Raw genomic sequence first — 19,657 nt, forward strand, 5'->3', positions numbered from 1 at the left:
GCACCCCTGGCCTTGGGACTGCAGTCTGCACATCAAAGTCTGCACTGAAATAAATTAGGACTTTCTCTTCCAGCTCCTTAGATTACACAGTTTCTATAGGATCAGTAGCACTTAAACATGGAGCAACACAGTTTTTATGGCCAAGGTGAAATATATCTCTCTGATGCTGCAAGGTGTGAGCAGTAAATGGTTACAAAATGCTTCCAGATCCCAGTCTAAGTGTGCAATATTGCTACTCTACAGCACCTCACCATTGTGAAGCTCAGGACTGATGTTGTTCATCAGTGCATCAGAAAATCCCCTTAGAAATTCAGATTTTAGCCTTTGCACATGAAGTGACAGATTATTCCACACACTGTGTTGCAGTGACACAGCTGGGGGTCCTCTGCCAGCACTGAGCCTTCCTCCTCACACACAGTCATTCAAGGATGTGAGGGGGACAGGGTCCTCTCTCCTGCACAGACTCACTTGACTCATTCAAGCGTGAGTTCCTATTTCCACCTGTGCCTGTGGATCCATGTCTTTGCCTTGGAGCATTCCACACCTCAAATGGAGCCACACAGCACTGTTTGTTAAGAATACAGGAAATTTCACTCACTGCAGTATCCTTTCCTCCCCTCCCTCCTGAAATGCAAATACAAATCCACTTAAAAAGAGGGGATCTTTTGACTTCTAACAGAAACTTTTATCCACATAAGAGGATAAAAAATTCATTAGCTTAAGTTGTGTGATTGTAACAGCTCATTAGAGCACTGTGCCTTTCACAATGAGCATGCCTCCAGTCCTACGTGGAATCTGTCAAAGTTAAGGATAAAGGTATGGGACAACTTCACCATCTTGGAAGACAATTTCTGATTTTTAACTATGCAGACCACAGGGTTCATTAAATGATTTTAATTAACAGTCACAGGCCTGATGTTCAAATCTTCATTTGTGTCTAATTGCAAGCAAAATATGAAATTGCTAAATTGATCGTTCTTGACAAGAGAAAAAAATTATGGTTGTTAATTATGTTTTCAGACTATTTGTTGTTGCGGTTTTTTAAGGTAAAATAAATATTTTGATCTCAAGTTTGTCTGCTGCAAAATACTGTTGTGAAAATCCTAACACAGCTTCTCTTCAAACAAGGGGGAAGCTGCCACTTCTGAACAGAAAACATAGTAATTAGTCATACTAATTTGTTGAAAGAAAGGGAAGATGAAGAAGAGTTCTCAGCCATTTATCAGATCAAAAAAGTTAGTGATACAGTATTTTTTAATCTGCGGAATCTCAGAAGGCATGGCCTTGAAAAGATAGGTAGTTTGCAACATTTTATAAAATATATGAGGGGAGATTGGAATGTATTTTTCAATCTTCCCCTGGCAGTCTTCAAGGCTTTATTCAATTTATGCATCATCTCTTGAAGTTCAATACGGGGCACTGGGTCCCAAAATGTACTTTGAAGCATCCATAGCAAATCTTCTGATCTCTGCTCTCACCATCTGAGCAATATATGCATTAGAGTGGAATTTGGGATCACCTTTCAGGTTGAGGGGTGAAGCGCTTACTTAGATAACCCACAGTATCTCAGCTTCAAGTGCAATGTTCAGGTTTGGATAAATGATTGCTTTTCCTTTTCCCTCAAGATAAAAGATACAGTTTTATAGTAGGATTTACAGACCTTTGTACCCACATGGACATCAACTATTTCTTTTTAAATGTATGTTAAATACAGATATTTCAAAAGCAACTATTTCCTTATGCCATTCTGAGAAAAATGATGCACCTTTACAGAACATGATGGTAGCAGTAAGCTACCATTGTGTGCCTTTAGTAATCAACGAGCTTTTCTGCCTTCACTGCTCTTATTTAATCTAAACCAAGCTCAATCCCTTTCCTTACCCTCAAAGAAGGAAAATTACACATTTTGCGTGTGTAGCAGTACTACAACAAGAGTTAACAAAACTCCACAATGCAATTGCATGTGGTGGGGCTCAACCCTTTCAGCACTTTTTTGTTTCCAGGTACAGCTTCTACTACAGCAAATTTTTGGGTTCTTTCCGCCACTATTCTGTCACTTGCATTTTTGTTTTGTTCTCCCGTACGTCACCCGAGAGCAATGACTGTGTCGTGTGATAAGACAAGCCACGGGCTTCAGAAGGGCAAAGCCACAACACAATGATTATTGCTGGAGGGTGCAGTGGAGGGAAGAATAATATGATTTTTAAGATGATTCTCTGAAAGTGATGTATCATTTGTGGAGTAGTACAGCATGCTCTCAAGGACCATTTCTGCGTCACGAAAAAAAAATCTGTTTTCCCAAATTACACAGCGATTTGCACTTAAGACTGTTAGCTTAAAAAAAAAAGGGGAGAGATTTACAGAGGAACAAGCAGATAAATAATCCGTTTGCTACTGCTGAAAGCCCTCAAGTTTCTCTCAGTTTTTCAGAACACTCACAGCTGAGGATCGTACGGACACGCGTCCCGAACCACGCAATTCCCTCAGAACCCGCCCCGCCGCCACCGCCCGCCCTCCTCCTTTGTGTCCCGCCTTCTGATTGGCCCGGCTGTGGCTGTAAGACGCGCGCGGATTGGTCGGATGGCGCGCGCTGTTGCCATGGCTCTGTTGCTAGGGAGGCTCTGCCGTCTCCAGGCCCTGCAGGAAACATGTAATGAATTATGGATGCTTGCTTTGCTCAAAGAGGGCCTGATCTGTAATGCAGATGAGCTGCCAGGCCAACCCCCCCCACCTCCCCCACCCCCCTTTTCTTCTAGGTTCTTAAAAAAAAAGTTAAAAAAAAAAATCGGGGAGGGGGGGAGAAAAAAAAATCAGTTTTAAATCAGAATCTGCCGTTTACGCGTCCCCCACTGCAACAGAAGCTCCCGAAGCCGATGGCAATTCTCATGCAAAGGCAGGGCCAGAGGTCAGTATCTATTATTTGTTCAGGAAAAGCTTGTAGGATTTTTCACTGAACTCTGTGACCTGCTGGGGTATTATTTTTTTCCCCCTCTTTGGTTCGGAGACAAAATAGGATACAAACACCAGAAGTGGTATTTTCTAACAGTTGGAGAGGAAATTGTCCCCTCGGTGCGTGAGGAACGCAGCAGCCAGGCTGGCTTTTCTTGCCTCCTAAAAGATATCTTTGCCCAGACGTGACCCAAGACCTTCCATCGGTGTGGTTGACGTGGCTCAGGCCTCAAAAAGGGTGCCAGAAGCCTTTGGTTGTAGAGGTGTTCCCTGCGAGTGCCACAGCTGTAACATGTCTGCTTCACTTCTCTGCAAAACTGGATCTTGTTACCCACAGAGCGCTCCCCAGCTGGAGCCCTCCACCCCACCCTGCTTGAACAAAGCCTCTGGTGCTTCATACCTGAATACACAGGTTGCTACAAGTCATTTAATTCCCCTTATCTTCTTCGAATAAGATGTACAGTGGATGTTATGCTACATAAATGATAATAATTTTCTATACCTGATGAATACTGGCGCCAGAGAAGACACCTCTCTTGTGCTCAGGCATTTTAGTCTTGGTTGCGGTGTTTCTTCAAACTAGTGACAAATTGTTCCAATCCTTTCTATGTCAAGCCTCCATGGACAAATGTGACTTGAAAAATTCTTAATTGTAGCAAAAAAAATCAACCTGATCCATGTTTTGAATCAGATGGTGTAATTTTGGCCAGACCCAGCTGAGAGTGGGCACCCTTAGCTGTCCAAATATTGACCTCAGCAGAGAGGTCCCCTGGTACCTTGAAGATTCATCACTGATGTGAGAGATGAGATAGCCCTGCTCCTCCTCAAAGCCCTGTTTTTCAGAGAATTCCATAGTAAACAATTTACCCAGCCAGGAAATTACTGAGCAATTAGATTAATTTCTATATATTTTGTATTGTGGTATTTTATACCTTTCTCACCTCAGATCCCAACTGATTCATGCTTCTTCTTCTAGGAGAAGGAAATACTTGAGTAAGAGCTCTGAGATGAAGATGAAAGATATCCGACCCTCCTGTGATTCAGAATAGAATGATGTCTTGTTTCTTGGATTGTTAAACAAAATGTTCTGTTGTGTAAAAACCAATGAGCACTTAAAAAATAAGAAAGTCTGTGAAACACTGCATACAGGAGAAGAAAACACTTATGGTTAGCTCTGGCAATCAGACAGTCCCTAAGAGCTTCAGCTGCAATGGTCCTTATGTTTTATAATTTTCTATTATTAAAATGTTTTCTATTGAAGAAAATGATTAAGGCAAAATTTTAGTGTCTATCCCACCCATTTTTGAAAGAGCTATCGTCAAATTCCATTAAAAAAAATTCCAGGCTATAGAATTAGAGAATGCACAGTGCTTAAACCTGAGAAATGTCTGAGATATGTTTAGCTGAAAATGCAGTATTAAAATTTGTATATATGATTTTTTTTTTCTTGTGGCATGGCAGTGGTTCCCTGTGACATGCATTAAAACAAAAGATATGTTAGCAGTTTGCACTTGCAGGAAACGTAGGTCATGTTTTTGTGAACCAAATAATTGTAGCTTTCTCTTTTCATTTATTGATCTTCACTTTTTATACAATAATTTATGTCCAAGGCATTGGAAGATGATTATTCCCACACCTATACAAATACATGCTGCACATACCATGAGATTTGGGATAGCTTTAATAGTCAGCAGAGAGGCAACAAACGACTTCTTAAGCACATAAGCAATTTAAACAAATCCATATTTCCAGTGCTTTAGCATCTCTCCCATGCTTTCTACTGAGGAATCACGAGAAATTCAACCAGCAGCAGCCAAGCTCTTTCTGTGAGTCTGCTGTCATGTTGTGGAAAGCTCTTGTAATGATGTCTGCAGCAGAGCATTTGCCTTCATGCATTGGTCCAAACTTCACCAAAATAGTGCTCGAACCTTCAGGGCAGAAGACCTCAACTCCAGCAAGCCTTGCATCTTCCCCAGGACATTTTATAGACTGCTCCTCAGGAGGAACCTTGCTGAGTTCTCCTGATTAAGATTTTATAATTCCCTTTGCTGTGTTTGTGCGCTGAGGGGCGAACGAGGGGCTGGAGGCCTTTGGGGTATGGACCTAACAACCTGACTAAAATGGATACAATAAATACTGGACAATAGTTCAAGTGTGAGAAGGTCTGGAGTCACCAACAGGGAGAAAAAAGATGCAGGAAGCTTTCACAAAAGAAGCAGCTCTTCAGGGAAGAGCTGAATGAGGAAAGGGAACATTTTGGTGCATGATGAGCGAGAGGTTGGTGTGTGGCCAGGGTGAAGCAGGAGGGAATCTTCAGAAAGCAGGAGTAGTGAAGAGAAACAAAGGAAAAATAGTAAACTGTATTTTTTTTTTCATTTCTGCAGCATCTGATTGAAAAAAAATAAATCAAATCTATTTCCATGGAAAATAACAAATTTACATTTCCCCCCAAATTTTTAATGTTATTGTTTCAGTGGAAGTTTCTTTCTTTTAGAAACAAAGGGCTTCTTTCAATTTACTTAAAAAAATGCAAACTTTCTAATGCTCCTTTTCTATTAGGACTGTATAAACAAAAAAGCTTTGCATTTTTAACAATAATAGTTTTAAAACAGTGCTTTAGCACAAACATATTCTTCACAAAGATCCTTTTTTCTGAAGTAATTTCAACCAGTTTATGCTATCAGTAATCTTTATAGAGTTTACATTAATCCACAAACATTGTATAGTGTGATGAAGTTGATGAGAATCAACAAAGGATAAAGTAGAGTATTGCAGCCCAGATAAAGAAACCCTCTGTTTAATGCCATCTGCTCAGGAAATGTCAAAAGTAAAGTGAGCTTCAGGTCAAGGGCACTGGGAACAGTCTGTTAGCAAACCCTAAGACAGGCAGCTCTTGTTATTAGTATGAACAAGGATATGGTGAGTTCTTTTTAATCTATCCCTGGGCCTCCTTCTGGCTTCCCAGACATGAATTCATCCCATTTGGGCTCACCTCTGTGGGATTGCTGGGAGTTTTTCAAAACATACCCTCTTTGCTCTCTCTAATGTTCCCCATCAGGTTCGCTAAAGGCCAGGATTTCAGTGAAAATCCTGCTCCTAGGAGACCTGTGGGCTCATTGCCAGACCTTGAAAGGGAACAAAATTGTGGGCAACTGCTCTTTTTTTTCATTTGTCTTGACAAGCAAAGATTTTCTTCACCTCTTGGCTTTTTGCTATGTACCTGTGAGTGTACCTTGTTTATCACCACTTAAGGGAGTTTTATCTCTGAATACAACACTAAGTTGACAGGTGTAACATCTGAGGAAATAGGACCAAAGTGTGGGAAGGGTAATAACTGGATGAAACTCTCTATTGGTAGCCCTTTCATGGAGGATGAGGCACTCTTTCATGTGGCTAGGAAGCAGAGGGGCTGGTTTGAGAGAATGAACATTGCATATGCTGATACTGCTTGAAAAAATGTCCCCAGCAAAGTATTGACAACTGCTCTGTGAATTCAGAGCCATAACAGACACTTTGCTGTAGATGTCCCATGGATGTGCACCAAAAATATGAGGAATTTTGCAATGATTGTTCAGAATTGTGCAGGTTAACAGCACAGAATGATTTTTTTCCTGCTGATGTTTTTTGATCTCTTCAAATTTTCAGGGATCCCTTAAAATGCATGTTTAGTTCTTGAATGCTGTATTTTGGACTAGAGGAAAAATCCTAGTACAAAACTTTCTAATGTATTTTATAACATGCAAACTGTCAACATGCTGTGGGTTATGACTTGTGCATCTTTATGATACAGCACTGGGTGAAAAACTTCTTCAGTACAAAGTATGTAAGCTCAGCCACAGCATTAGTCAAATTGATGAGGCCTACTCATTTAGAAATTGTCATAATATGCAAATATGTTCTCACATTTTATTGTTTGAATAGTGGATATTGGGAGATATAGATTGGGAAGAAACAGATGAGTGACTCAGAGGCTGCTGGTGCCATAAAACTTTATGGTTATTAGAGCCAGACAGTCTTTCAGATTTGGTTCTGTTTGCAGAGTAATTGTCCTGTGAGAAAGAACAGCCAATATGATGCAATCTACTATGGATCCAAACCTTTGTCTCCACAGTGACAGCATTTATTTCATCATATGTTAGATATTTAGAGAGGAGGAATTTACAGCAGATCTAGTGAGCCCAGGCATTGGAGATAAACATTATTTGGCACATAATTTGCTTGATCTATTTAGTTCTATCTTCCTTAGATTGAGACAAGTCCATGTTCCAGATGCAGTTTTGTTGGGATCACAAGGCCAAAATGAATATTCTGTCAGTGTGTTGTGGTGATACAGGCTCTTTAGGAAACTCACTTTATATCTGCTTCAAAAGATCTCTGTACAGAGCAGCCAGGGGATCAGGCCCAGCCAGTAAGGGTTTATGAAATACAGGCCTTGCTTGATCAAGCTCCTCCTATGGCAAGGTGACCTAAGTGGGTGAGGGAAAGACTGTAGATGTTTACCTGGACTCTTGTAAAGCCTTTGACACCATTTCCCATAGCATCCTTCTCCAGAAACTGGCTGCTCATGGCTTGAATATGTGCTCTGTTTACTGGATAAAAACTGGTTGGATGGCCAGGCCCAGAGAGTGGTGGGGAGTGAAGTTACATCCAGCTGGTGACCGGTCACAAGTGTGTTCCCCAGGGCTCAGTAGTGGGGTCAATTCTGCTTAATATCTTTATCAGTGATCTAGGTGAGGGGATTAAGTGTGCCCTCGGTCAATTTGCAGGTGACACCAAGCTGGGTGGGAGTGTTGATCTGTTGGAGGGTAAGAAGGGTCTGCAGAGGGATCTGGACAGGCTGGACTGATGGACCAAGGCCAGTGGTCTCAGGTTCAACAAGGCCAAGTGCTGGGTCCTGCAGTTGGGTCATAACTGCAGGGAGTGCTGCAGGCTGGGGCAGAGGGGCTGGAAAGTGGCCCTGCAGGAAGGGACCTGGGGGTGCTGGTCAGCAGCAGCTGAACATGAGCCAGGTGTGCCCAGGTGGCCAAGAAAGCCAAAGGCATCCTGGCCTGTGTCAGAAACGGTGTGGCCAGCAGGACCAGGGCAGTGATTGTCCCCCTGTACTGGGCACTGGTGAGGCTGCACTTCTAATTCTGGATTCTGTTTTGGGCCCCTCACTACAAGAAAGACATTGAGGTGTTGGAGAGTGTCCCAAGAAGGGCAACAAAGCTGGTGAAGGGTCAGAAGCACAAATATTGTAAGTAGTGGCTGTGGGAACTGAAGTTGTTTAGCCTGGATAAAAGGAAGTTCAGGGAAGACCTTATCACTCTCTACAACTGCCTGAAAGAAGGGTGTAGCCAGGTGAGGGTCAGTCTCTGCTCCCAAGGAATAAGCAACAGGACAGGAGAGCTTGGCCTCAACTTGCACCAGGGGAGGATTTGACTGGATATTAAGAAAAATGTTTTCTCCCCAGGGGCTGTCAAGCACTGGGACAGGCTGCCCAGGGAAGTGGTGGAATCAATATCCCTAGAGGTATTTTAAATATATATAGATGTGGCCCTTAAGGACTGGTTAAGTGGTGGACTTGGCAGTGCTGGGTTAAGGGCTGGACTCAATGATCTTAAAGGTCTTTTCTAACCTGAATGATTCTGTGAAACATCTCAGCCCTGCTGCTCTGCTGTCTGCCACACAATCCTCTTTCACACAAAACTTGTTCACAAACCTGGAAAGAGCCTTTTTCTGAAGGAGCCAGCAGCAGTTACTCCAAAGCAACTGGTTACTGGCCTCCCCACTCTTTGAGCAGCAGCTGTTGGTAGGATCACGGCAAGTGTAGCCACAGAATGTGCTTTAACAGCAGCTTGGTAGCTGCTTCAGCTTTCCAAGACAGCTGGCAGCTGAGTTGTGAAGCTGCAGCCAGCCGGCAGTGAGATGTCTAATACATGTCCAGAAATCACTGTGTATTTGCCATGATTACCATAGTGATACATCCCACTGTTTTGTCCATGCTCTGTGATCAAATAGAATCAGTCAAAAGGTTGCCATTTATCCAAAACTGACATAAAACAGTGAGATAAGAGGAGTAACAGCACTTTGGATGTGGATACCACATGCCATAATTCTACTAGATTACAAATAACTTCTGTTATGTGTAGCCTGGGAAGAAAAGGTACCATGATGGATAGGTTCCTTCTGGAGAAAGGACTATGGTACCAGAATTATGGATGTTTCATAGGGAGTAAGTGCCTGTGTTGCAGAGATGTTGATATGGTAACAGGTTGTGTGAATAAAAGCTGCATAGATAATTGGAATGTAATAGTTAAAACATGACTCTGCTTATTTGCAAGCAAAAGCTCCAATTTACCTTCAGCAATCCCTGTGAAACGCAGTGGGCTGCTGCACTGTGCATTGTTTGAACTTTTCAAGCAGGTCTGGAACTCATAGCTACTGACACAGGTGGCAGGTTTGAATATCCCTGCACATACATAGGAATTTTGTTGGCATTGGTATCAAAACTCCTGTGATAAGGGAGAACAACATTGATCCTTGATTTCTTAAGAGTAATTTATTCTAAGATAGGAAAGAGCCATAAGATCATCCAGTTTGATCTCCTGTATAATATCGTTGATTCGATTTCAGTTGATATGAAAATATTTTCATGGTTTAAATGATGGTTTAGATTAAAGGATTTAAGTCTTCAGGGGTAGCAGTTGCATGCCACAGGCATAACACAGAAAGAACAAGCTGTAGTGATGACGGAGAGTTTATTAAATGGGACATGCCAAATAGATCACAATTAGCAAAAGTAGTGGTTTCTCCCATCTTTTAACTAACTTTTTTTTTTTTTTCAGTTTGACCTGGGAAATTCTTTCCTACCTTTAATCAATATGTTTCTGCGCATTTAAGCCAAAATACATACATAGTATCTAGGAACATTTGTCTCTGTCTGGTTAGAAGCCAGATCTTTGGTACCTTTTTGTCAGTTATGGCAAGTCTGTAAGTTTGAAAACAAACCCCAACCCTCAAACAGTCAAATAAATCAAAAAAATCCAATCTCCAAATGCCCAGTCATCTCCATATGGCCACTTGAGCCTGAGAGGGAGAGGGGATGCCCAGACTTGCTCTGAGGATTTTAGGAAGGTGTGTAGTATTGCCTTGCAACCTCCAGCCAGTAGTGAGACCCTCACCTTTATTGACAATCTTTTAGTGTTTAATTACCCTGTCTGCTGGAAAGTTACATCTTGTTTCAAGGTTGAATTTGTCTAACTTCCAGCCATTCAATCTTGTTCAAGCTTTTGTCAACAAGATTGAAAGCCCTTTATTAGGTATCTTTTCCACCAGGGAATACCTATATAAACTGATAGAGTCATTGTATAACTTACCTGATGTTCTGCCTCTAAAAATCCCTTCCCAACTCTTGTTTTCCCCACATCTTTCTGCCAGAGATTTCTTCATTCTATATGCTGGATGGTGAGAAATCAACACTGTCTTCTAATAAGAGATGAGGAAAGATGAAGAAATTATCTAAGAAAGAAAGAAAGAAAGAGAAGAGGTTCAAAAGAAATTTCTTGGAAGAGGCATTTTCTCTTGATTTCAACTAAGCAGTGCCATGTCCTAGGGCATAAACCAGCCAGCCTCCAGTGCTGGGGTCAGCTCCTATCAGCAAAGCTGTTGGTCTTTATAGCATTTGACTATGTAAAAAGTGCTTTACAAAGAAGCACATGGATGTTAAGGAGCACTGTCTAAAGCAGGGATAACCTGTAGCATCCTGTGTGGTGCTCTGCAGAGTCATGGTAAAATCGCAGCAAACTCCAACCACTTAATTTAGCAAGTCATGTTAAACAGGAAGGAACAGTTACAATTTCACTGCCAATTTGCTGTCAGTAAGTTGTTTGTCACCCTGTCTCTCCAGTTATTAATTTATATAATCAGCATTTAGCTTTCATATTATGAAAATATTAAGAGAGACCTGCCATTGTAGAACATCACTAGATTAGGACAAAAATGTAATACAGTCCCCATAACATCAAAATGTTGATCTGTAATATTAGCTATTTATACTGTAATATTAGCTGTTTATAGTTGACCAAGTCAAAGCATTTGGTGTAAAAGGAGAGAGGAGTTCAAAATAAGAAGGTGAATACAGCTCTTCCCCAAGGAGGAGCCATGATCAGAATTCAACTTTTGCTGGTGGTGTAGTTTTTTTGTGTACCCTTGGTGTGTATGCTCTGCAGCAGCACTTTATTTCAAACATCTTCATTTTTCCTCTCAGGATGAAGCAAATGTTTTAAATTACAGCTATAGCATGGAAGAGAGAATTCAACTGAAGCACAAATATGAGTCATGAAAGTGTTTGTGCCTTATTTTCAGGGTAATCACTAAACACCTGCTAAATTACATTTTAAAAAATTACCCAGTATTTCACAGTGGGTTTTATCCTCTCGTTTATTATTTTCTCTCTTAAGCCCCACTCTCAATCCTTGATCTGCATGGAAAGATTGTCTCATCCATGCAGTGCTCCCAAAACTCAGCAGAGCTCTGAATGTACTGATGTTCTGCCCATGCAGGGCTGATTATAGGACAAGGACTGAGGTTTGTGCTACAGGGACAGACCTTGGGGCCTTTAGGCAGAGTTCTGACACAGCCCTGGGTGCACAACACAGCATGAGAGAAGAAATCATTACCCAGAAAAAAAAAAATAGACTTTTTTGAAAGCTGGTGAAGCAGAAATAAAAAAATAAAAGTGACTCATCCACGTTGATTCTGTCTAAACTTTACTTTCTCACATGTTGCTGTTTTATTGTGTTAGCAACTTCAGTGCTGTAAAAGTGCCTTGTGGAGGAGAAGAATGTTGTACACGGACACTCTCCCCCCTGAGATGTGTAGCATATACTTGGTTACTGAGCCTCCTGGGAACATGGTGGAGGGCACATGCTCAGTTGTCTGTTTCACTTTTTATGTTTTCTTTAGTTGTTTTTCAGTCTGGCACTGAGTGGGCAGACAAGACTCTTGAACAATCTGTAATTACATCGTGTCACAGTTGATGAGGTTACAAAGGAGTAAATATCTAGTTGGTTTTAGAGAGGATATTTTTAACAATACTCACTCTACATCTAATAGAGTGCATCTGTGTCCTCTGTGGGCACTTTGCCTTAGATAATATAAAAGGAGAGCAATGGGGAAAAGAGCAGCATAATTATATCTGCATAGTCTTCAGCAGAATCAGTTTCTGCAAATACACACTTGACATTTCAACTATTTCATACCAGTGCTGCTCCTATTGATGCCAGTGGCATCTCTGCCCTTGAATAGGAATAGGGTTGAATTCTGACTGTTGAATCTCTTATGACAAGAGAGGTGGAAGTTTCCCAGCATGACCTGATTGCCATAGGGAAAGAGAAAAGTTTTATTAGACCATCATGTCAGTAATTCTTGACCTGGGGTTGTGACTGTGTCTTGAGAACTTTCCCTTCTTTTGGGTCACAAGGAGACACCAGAAATCCAATATATTTTTCTGTTGTAACATGGGTCACAGCACAGAACAGAATAAAATAGTTCCATCAGCCTGCCTCTGCTGGATTGTTACCTGCTGTGTTTCCACTTCTGCTAGCCAAATGTTGGCATCTCAGTGATAGAGAGCAGCCAGCTCCAGACAGTATCACATGTCTAAAGTCATATAATGAAATCATATTGCATTTATACCACTCAGACCTGAGGGAAAAAAACCTTTCCAAGAGTCAAGGGCCACTTTCACTTTATAATGGCAATGTAGAAAGATTTGTTTAAAAGGCTGTTAGATACTGATGCTTGAGGTTCTTTGTTGAAGCAGTTACTAGACATACTCGTGGTCATATTTATTAATTATTTGTGTTCCAACAGCACCTACTAATGCACATATCTGGTCCAAACATACAGAGTGACATTGCTTGGAAGCCCATCATTTCCAGCTTTCAGGGCAGGTGTGGGGACAACCAGACTGACTTCCATGAAACAGCATCAGCTGTTGCTGTGCCTTTGCAACCTGAGGATGTGACTCAGGCTATTGGGAACATCCCCTGCCTCTAAGCTTCAGCATTCAAGGTTTTGCAAGTAGATTGACCTTGAGCAATGACAGACTTCTCTCTGCACATTATGATGAAATTGCAGAACTTTCCTCTATAGTGGGATATTATCCCCTGGTTTATAGGTCAGGAAAAATAACCTTTAGGAAAATAAGATAAAATTGAGAAAAGGCAATAGTACACTTAGTTTGCTAAAACTGGGACTTAAGTGCAGACCTATTTTCTAGAGTCACTTGCTGAATTTTTTTTGAAGAGATTACTAATAATTTGTTTTTGTTTTCCTTGCCTTGCTCTGTCTCTTCAGCATCTGACAATAGCACCACCTATGCAGTACAGCAGAAATAATCAAGAAATCAGGGGAATGGTAAGGTGATCTGCCTCTTGAGCAGCCTGCTAAGAACCATCTTCTGAATGAGAAAATTCAGATGCAGTGTAGGAGAAATCCATCAGCGCTTGCTTGCTTTTTCCCTCCTCTTTCCACTAGCCAGAGGAGACCAAAGCAATCTCTATCCCCTGGGCCTGTTGTCCTATGGAGGGATTATCCCTTCCTCCAGCATGAAGGGTTATTTGTGTCTTCTTTTCATCTACCATTTACTCTATTTTCCTTGTCTTGAAGTTTTCTCCTCTCTTATTTAAACAGTGTAGCTCTTTTTTTGGCAGTAAGGAGTGCAGGACACAACAGAGCCAGGCCTGCCTTCATCTAAAGGGCAGAAAGAAAAGAGTCCTTTTCCTTCTGGCTTTAATATACTTTGTGAGATCTCTGCCTAATCCTCACCGTTCTCTTTCTCTCCCTCTGCTCCTCCTTTGGCTGCCCACTCAAACACTCCTCTTGCTACTCTTCCCCCTCCTTGTGATGTAAAACCTCAACATCCAAGTAATGAATGCTGTCTCACCTCTTTCTCTTCACTCATATGCCTGCAAGGTGAATGCATGCCCTCACAATGGAAGGAGGAGATAAGAAATTCCCCATGGAAATATCACAGATACTTAAAATAATTTGAAGCAAAAATCCCTGCAGGTTTATTGAAAACACCCCCCTCGACACACAGAGATTTATTTATCTGCTTTACTGCATTTTGCTTACGTCAAGAGCTGGATTGCTCCTGTACAGCCCCCTCGCCAGGCAGATAATTGCTACATATTCTTTTGTACTGCTGCCACCACCTCCACCATCGGGCGTTTTCCCAAACAATTGCCTGCGCAGCCTCGGAGCAATCCATCTCCCTGCTGACACTGGCATGGCAGTGCTTTGGTGTTAGGGGTGTCCCTGGAGCAGGTGAGAGTCTTGCCTCTTTTCTTGAAAATCAAATGAAGTAAGTGTGGTGCATGTCTCCTTCCTTTTCCAGATAATTAGCAAAGATGTTAAATAAAGCCAGGGTAGCTCTCTGACAGCTCCAGCCTCTCCTCGATGGTATCTTGTTGGCCGTCACTTCCATGCAGACATCCGACCTGATGTAGTGTCATTTATCTTTACCTTTTGTTTACAGCCACTCAGCCAGTTGTCACTCTGTGTGACAGTGCCTGTATTCAAGCCAATATGAATTTATTTTTCAAGGAAGACTTTCTGAGAGCAAAGCTTATGCCTCACTAAGGATCCAACTGAACTGCATTTCTGGCAAGACCTTTTCCTTCACCATCATCCATTATATTCATTATTAAAGAAATGATAGTGTAACCTGGCCTTTCTTTTTTTTTTTTTTTTGTTATTTCCTGCTCAGGGTTTCTTCCACGTGCTGATATTTATCTTTTCAGCTGAATAGTCATTAAATTCTATTGCTATGCACTTTAGTAATAACAATTTTTATGCATTTTTGATTTCCTTCACCTGTCTCCAGCTCCTCAAGATTGGTTTCCTTCTGAGCTCCCTGGACTGTCAGAGCATGGGACTGTCAGACTCCATCAGCTGTAGGCGGCTGGAGACCCCAGGAGTGCCAGGACTAACCATGGTCCCATGTTTTGTCCTAGGAGAAGGGCACCTGACAAATGTGCCGTCAGCATGTGAGAAGCAGGGCATAAACAGCTTTTTGTATGTTGTTGTAGTCACAGCAGTGGGTCTTGGTTTTGGGCTTCTTCCTTTTTGTCCCTTCCCTTTTCCCTGGCACCCTGAAGGTGAGAGGAGAAGAGCTGGATGCAGGGGCAGCATCCCAGGGCAAGCTGGCTCACATCTCTTTAGTGTGGCAGTGTGCAGGTAGCAGCCGCTTTGCCAGGGCCTTGGACAGAGGCAGGAGGATGCACTCACCCGCTGGGTTTCCTGCACTGTTTCCTTCTGGACAAAGGCAAAGCTGGATGGAGACAAAGTGCAGGGGTTTGTTTTCTATGGTGCATACCAGAAGCAGGTTCAGCAAAAGAGTTTGCAACACTTTTTTTTTTTGGACAAGTAATGACTCTCCCTTTTTACTCTTAATGTATGCATTGCCAAAGTAAATATTTCATTTTCCAGTACTAATGCAGCTCAAGAATCAAGAACATGTGTACTCCCTTCCCTGATGTCTCTTACCCCAACAGCACACAGTATGTAATTGCACAAAAAAGGCTGGGGGACTAAGGGGATACCTTAAACTCCTTGCAGTCTGTCTACAACTTCAAAACTAGGAACCATATACTGGGCCCAAATACACAACTGGACTATATATATAAATATATAATATATAAATATATAAATAGCTATTTCATGCAAAACTTCTGGTGAACGAAGAAGTTTCCATGATAATAAATATTTACTTGTAAAAAAATGTTATCTCACTGTGAATTTTGCTTTCTAATTTCATAGGAAGTATGCTTCATTGTAATACTGTCAGGGTGGTATATTTGTTTTTTTTTAATTGGAAAGTACATTTTAGCTAGAAATTACATGAAAATTTATTTGAAAAATTTCTGAATTCTTAACATCAGATGAAAAATAAAATATTTTGGTAGATGATGCATTTTTGTTTTACCTGATATAATGATTTTAAAATATTTTTCTGTGTGCAGATAAGTAACAAAGTAGTTTGAAATGAGACAGTCATTTCAATGTAATTTTTTCAGAGCCACTAGTGAGATAAAAAATCCATTCTCTGTAAAGCTTAGAGTAGAGAGATCTGAGTCATGAAAGTTATGTTGAAAACATCTTCTGATCTTTAGATGGTAGATGCTGGCACGTATATATAGTGTGTGTATATATAGATATAGATTATATATGTGTATATATACACACATATATATTTAGATATGTATGTGTGTTTATATATGCACCTATATGAAAGCATGAGCGTGTAATTATAAACAAGGGCATTGTGCCACAGGGGTTTTCCCTCAGATGTAGTGATTGCATATAACTCATGGAGAGGTGTGCAGTGAGCATTATTTTGGATATTATTTCTTTACGGCTTTGGAACCAGGCCAAGACTTAAGCACACGGTTATATTTCAGTATATCGATACTTGCACTGAACTTTGCATGAAAGTTTTCCTTAAGTCTTTCCCAAAAATCTCCCATGAATACAGTGTGGGATTTTGTTACTCACCCTTTTAATAGTCCCCCAAATCCCTCATTATTTTCTCTTTTGGAAGCCATCATGATGTAATACACGTGTGTGCTGGCAGTGGTGTATAAGATGCTGAGGGCAGTAGTTACACAGCTCTTGGAGAAGGTGTTCTTGCTGCCATCCTGGCAATATCAGGATAGGTAAATTCAGTTTCAAGCCTTCTATGGTAGGCATGGATCCATCAACCTGGCCCTGATCCTTCACCCTGACGCTGTATCTCAGTTTTGCCTGCCTTCTGATTCAGGTTGGGCTGCCTTTGCCTTTATCTATGGGCAGAGTGTATTGAGCAAGAGGTGCAGCAGGAGCAGCACAACCTGCTCAGCGATGCCGAACGTGAACGCTCCATTGGGGCGCAGGTGCTACCTCATGCTGTAGGTGAAAGGAAAGCCAGGGAAAACAAGCAGATCAGCCTTTGGCTGCACAGAGCTGCAGATCAGGTCCCCAGTGCCCTGCTCCCCGCTGATGGACAGCGGCGTGTTGTGGAGGCAGTGTAGCATAGCTTGTTTAATGCTGCATTATGGTAATGAATACCGGGGAGCCATTAACACAGGAATCTCAGATTTCAAATATAACGAACCACACACTTCAATGTTTTCTAGCAGTGTGTTCTTTGGAACAGTAAACACATGATTTTTTTATCAACTTTCTTCCCAAAGCAAATTTCCCCAGCTATGTACCTCTTAAATCAACCAATACACAAATATATTTATTTGTTTTTAATAACATTTGTTAATATTTGCCAGAAACGTAACAACACTCTTATTTTTACCCATGGCATGTTCTTTATCTATTTAATGTTATACAACCTTTCTAAAGCCAAATTAAGCAATAACATTAGCATCAATCCATTGAATTCAGGTGCTATTAAAATAAAGTAGATGTTTTCAAACACTAGAATGAATGGAAAAATATTGCCTTGATTGTCAGGTTGCATTTCTTTCCCGTTGAAGCTAAGTGGGTTGAATTAAGTGATTAATTAACTATGCATCTGCACAATTAGGTGGACATTTTTATTTTGTTTAACTTATATATTTATTCCCAACTTGGGAAAAAAGAGCTGCAACAAGACAAAGGGAAAGCATTCCCCATAGCACTACTGTAGTGTGTGTTTTACTATCATTTCCATTGAAGTGCTGTTAATTACTTGGGTTTATAACTCAGGCATAAAAATTTTCACAATGGTGAAATTTCTCAGAGAAGATTTTGCTGAATTTTATTAACTGTTGGTTTTAGATTAGAAAAGCTGAAACAACATCCAACAACAATAACCACCTTTGTTGCAGGTGCTCAGTCTCTCCTTGTGAAATGACTTGGTCCAGGCTGGCATTGGGGTACCATTTCCAAGGCAATCTCTGGAGCTGCTGCCTGGACCTTTGCCTGTGGTTTGCATGAGGGCAAGGCAGGTGCTGCTTTGCAGCTGAGGAACTACCCAGATGCCCAAGCCAGTCTGGAGCAAAAGCAGCAATCACAGTTTCTGCAGTTCCCCTTCCAAAGTGCATGTGGAGGTTCATAAACCCCCAGCAAACATTCAGAAAAAGGGCACCCAAGGCTTCTCCACTCAGAATGAAACTCTTCCTATCCTTTACACTGCTTACCCAAAACTGCATCTGGCTGCAGCATTGTTTCCTCTTGCATTGGAAAACCAGCAGTGCTTTTTAGTGCTGCCATTCTCCAAAACTCCTTTCCAAGATGTTTTTTATCTTGGTTCTTGCCAGAATCCTGGTCACTGGATGGTACAAATGCTGTAAATGGACTAATGTGGGCCCAGCAAGCGCTGGGACTGCTGCTTTAAGCAGAGCTTTTGAAAATAATGAGCTGGATTGTCAGAGCCCTTGGTCAGCAAGGCGAGAGAATGAGAGCCCTGCTGCTCCCCTGCTCAGTTTGCAACTCCAGCTGCCTGCAGTGGCAACTATTCAACTGCAATTCCCTCCAGTGAGAAAGGTCTTTGGCAAGATGGAAATGTTGGGATTTTTTTTTTTCCCCTCCCCTGTAATTTTTTTGGGTTTTTTGGCATCAGATTCTTTGTGTCTTCATACAGAAGTTCTTTTCTTTTTATTTTCTCCTTTATTTTAGGCTGACATTTTGATTCTGCCTTAATTAAACCACTTTGGAAGCAGCATGACTCTGTTTTGGAATGAATTGCACTGGTACAAGTTTTGTGCAGAGGCATCTCTGTTTCATAGTGACTACATCCCTTCTGACAGTCCTCCCACAGCTAGCCCACCTTGCCTTGCTTCAGGCCTGCATCAGGGTAGGTGTTTTTTACCTGCATGAATCCTACTGCTCCACAAGCATCCTGACCAGATGTCACAGGGCACTTTTCATGCTGAGAGAAAACTGCTTTTGCTCCTTTGCTTTTCTGCTTTCCTGACAGCCCTCTTGTTCTTTTTCCCTCTTCTCCCCTCTTCCATTCAGTTACTGACCCAGTGTGTAATGCCCCAGGATTTCTCAGGGCTTTTTCCTCTCCCAGAAAAAGAGCATGTCCAGTCCTCACTAAATCTGTGTCTGGTGCAGAGAATGCAGGAGGAAAGCACTTGTGAGGACAAGAGCCAGCACCCTACTGCATCCTAGGACATGTATGGCTGTACTGTGATACTGAGATTCTTTCTTGCTACTCCCTCCACCTAAAGTTGTGCACATGATTTTACAACGTTTTAAATAGTTATAAGTAGTGGTCGTTAAAAGGTAAGGGATTCTTTTTTCTGCTGTTGCCCTTCAAACCCACCCTCCTCCTGCCCTGCTCATATGGTGCTCCTACAGCTTTATATTTTAAACAGCTTTGTTTTGTTCCAAGTGTCTAATTTTGCAGGAATTGGCCAAATATCCCACCTCTCCCTCATGGCCATGTGCTTTATCTTTCTCTGTCTTGCCTCTTCATAAAGCACTGCAGACATTCAAGTATCAATATTTTGTTTACCAAGTTAAAAAACAAACCAAAACACTGGATCAGAAAAGCCATGAGTGAACAGGTTTTTAAACTGTATTTATAGTAGAGGAGGTAAATTGCCAAAATTAAACCATGACAACATGACAAAAACCCATGGAGATGATAAGGCAGAAATTCCTAGACATCCTCTCTTGCAACTCCACTTCCAAGCCTATGAGCTCATTCCCACCAGCTTGGGATGTGTTTCTGACTGGAAAG

The 19,657-nt window shown here is 41.5% G+C and overlaps 1 long non-coding RNA gene across 1 annotated transcript; it reads left to right on the forward strand.

Annotated features, from left to right (window-relative positions):
- Positions 1–1,995: 1,995 nt before the first annotated feature.
- LOC117245594 lies at positions 1,996–4,385 on the forward strand. Its single transcript, XR_004500422.1, has 2 exons — positions 1,996–2,905; positions 3,926–4,385. It is a non-coding gene; the product is annotated as an uncharacterized LOC117245594 (long non-coding RNA).
- The last annotated feature ends 15,272 nt before the right edge of the window (positions 4,386–19,657 follow it).

This window comes from Parus major, chromosome 2 (assembly GCF_001522545.3).
Source record: "Parus major isolate Abel chromosome 2, Parus_major1.1, whole genome shotgun sequence".
Lineage (NCBI taxonomy): Eukaryota > Metazoa > Chordata > Aves > Passeriformes > Paridae > Parus > Parus major.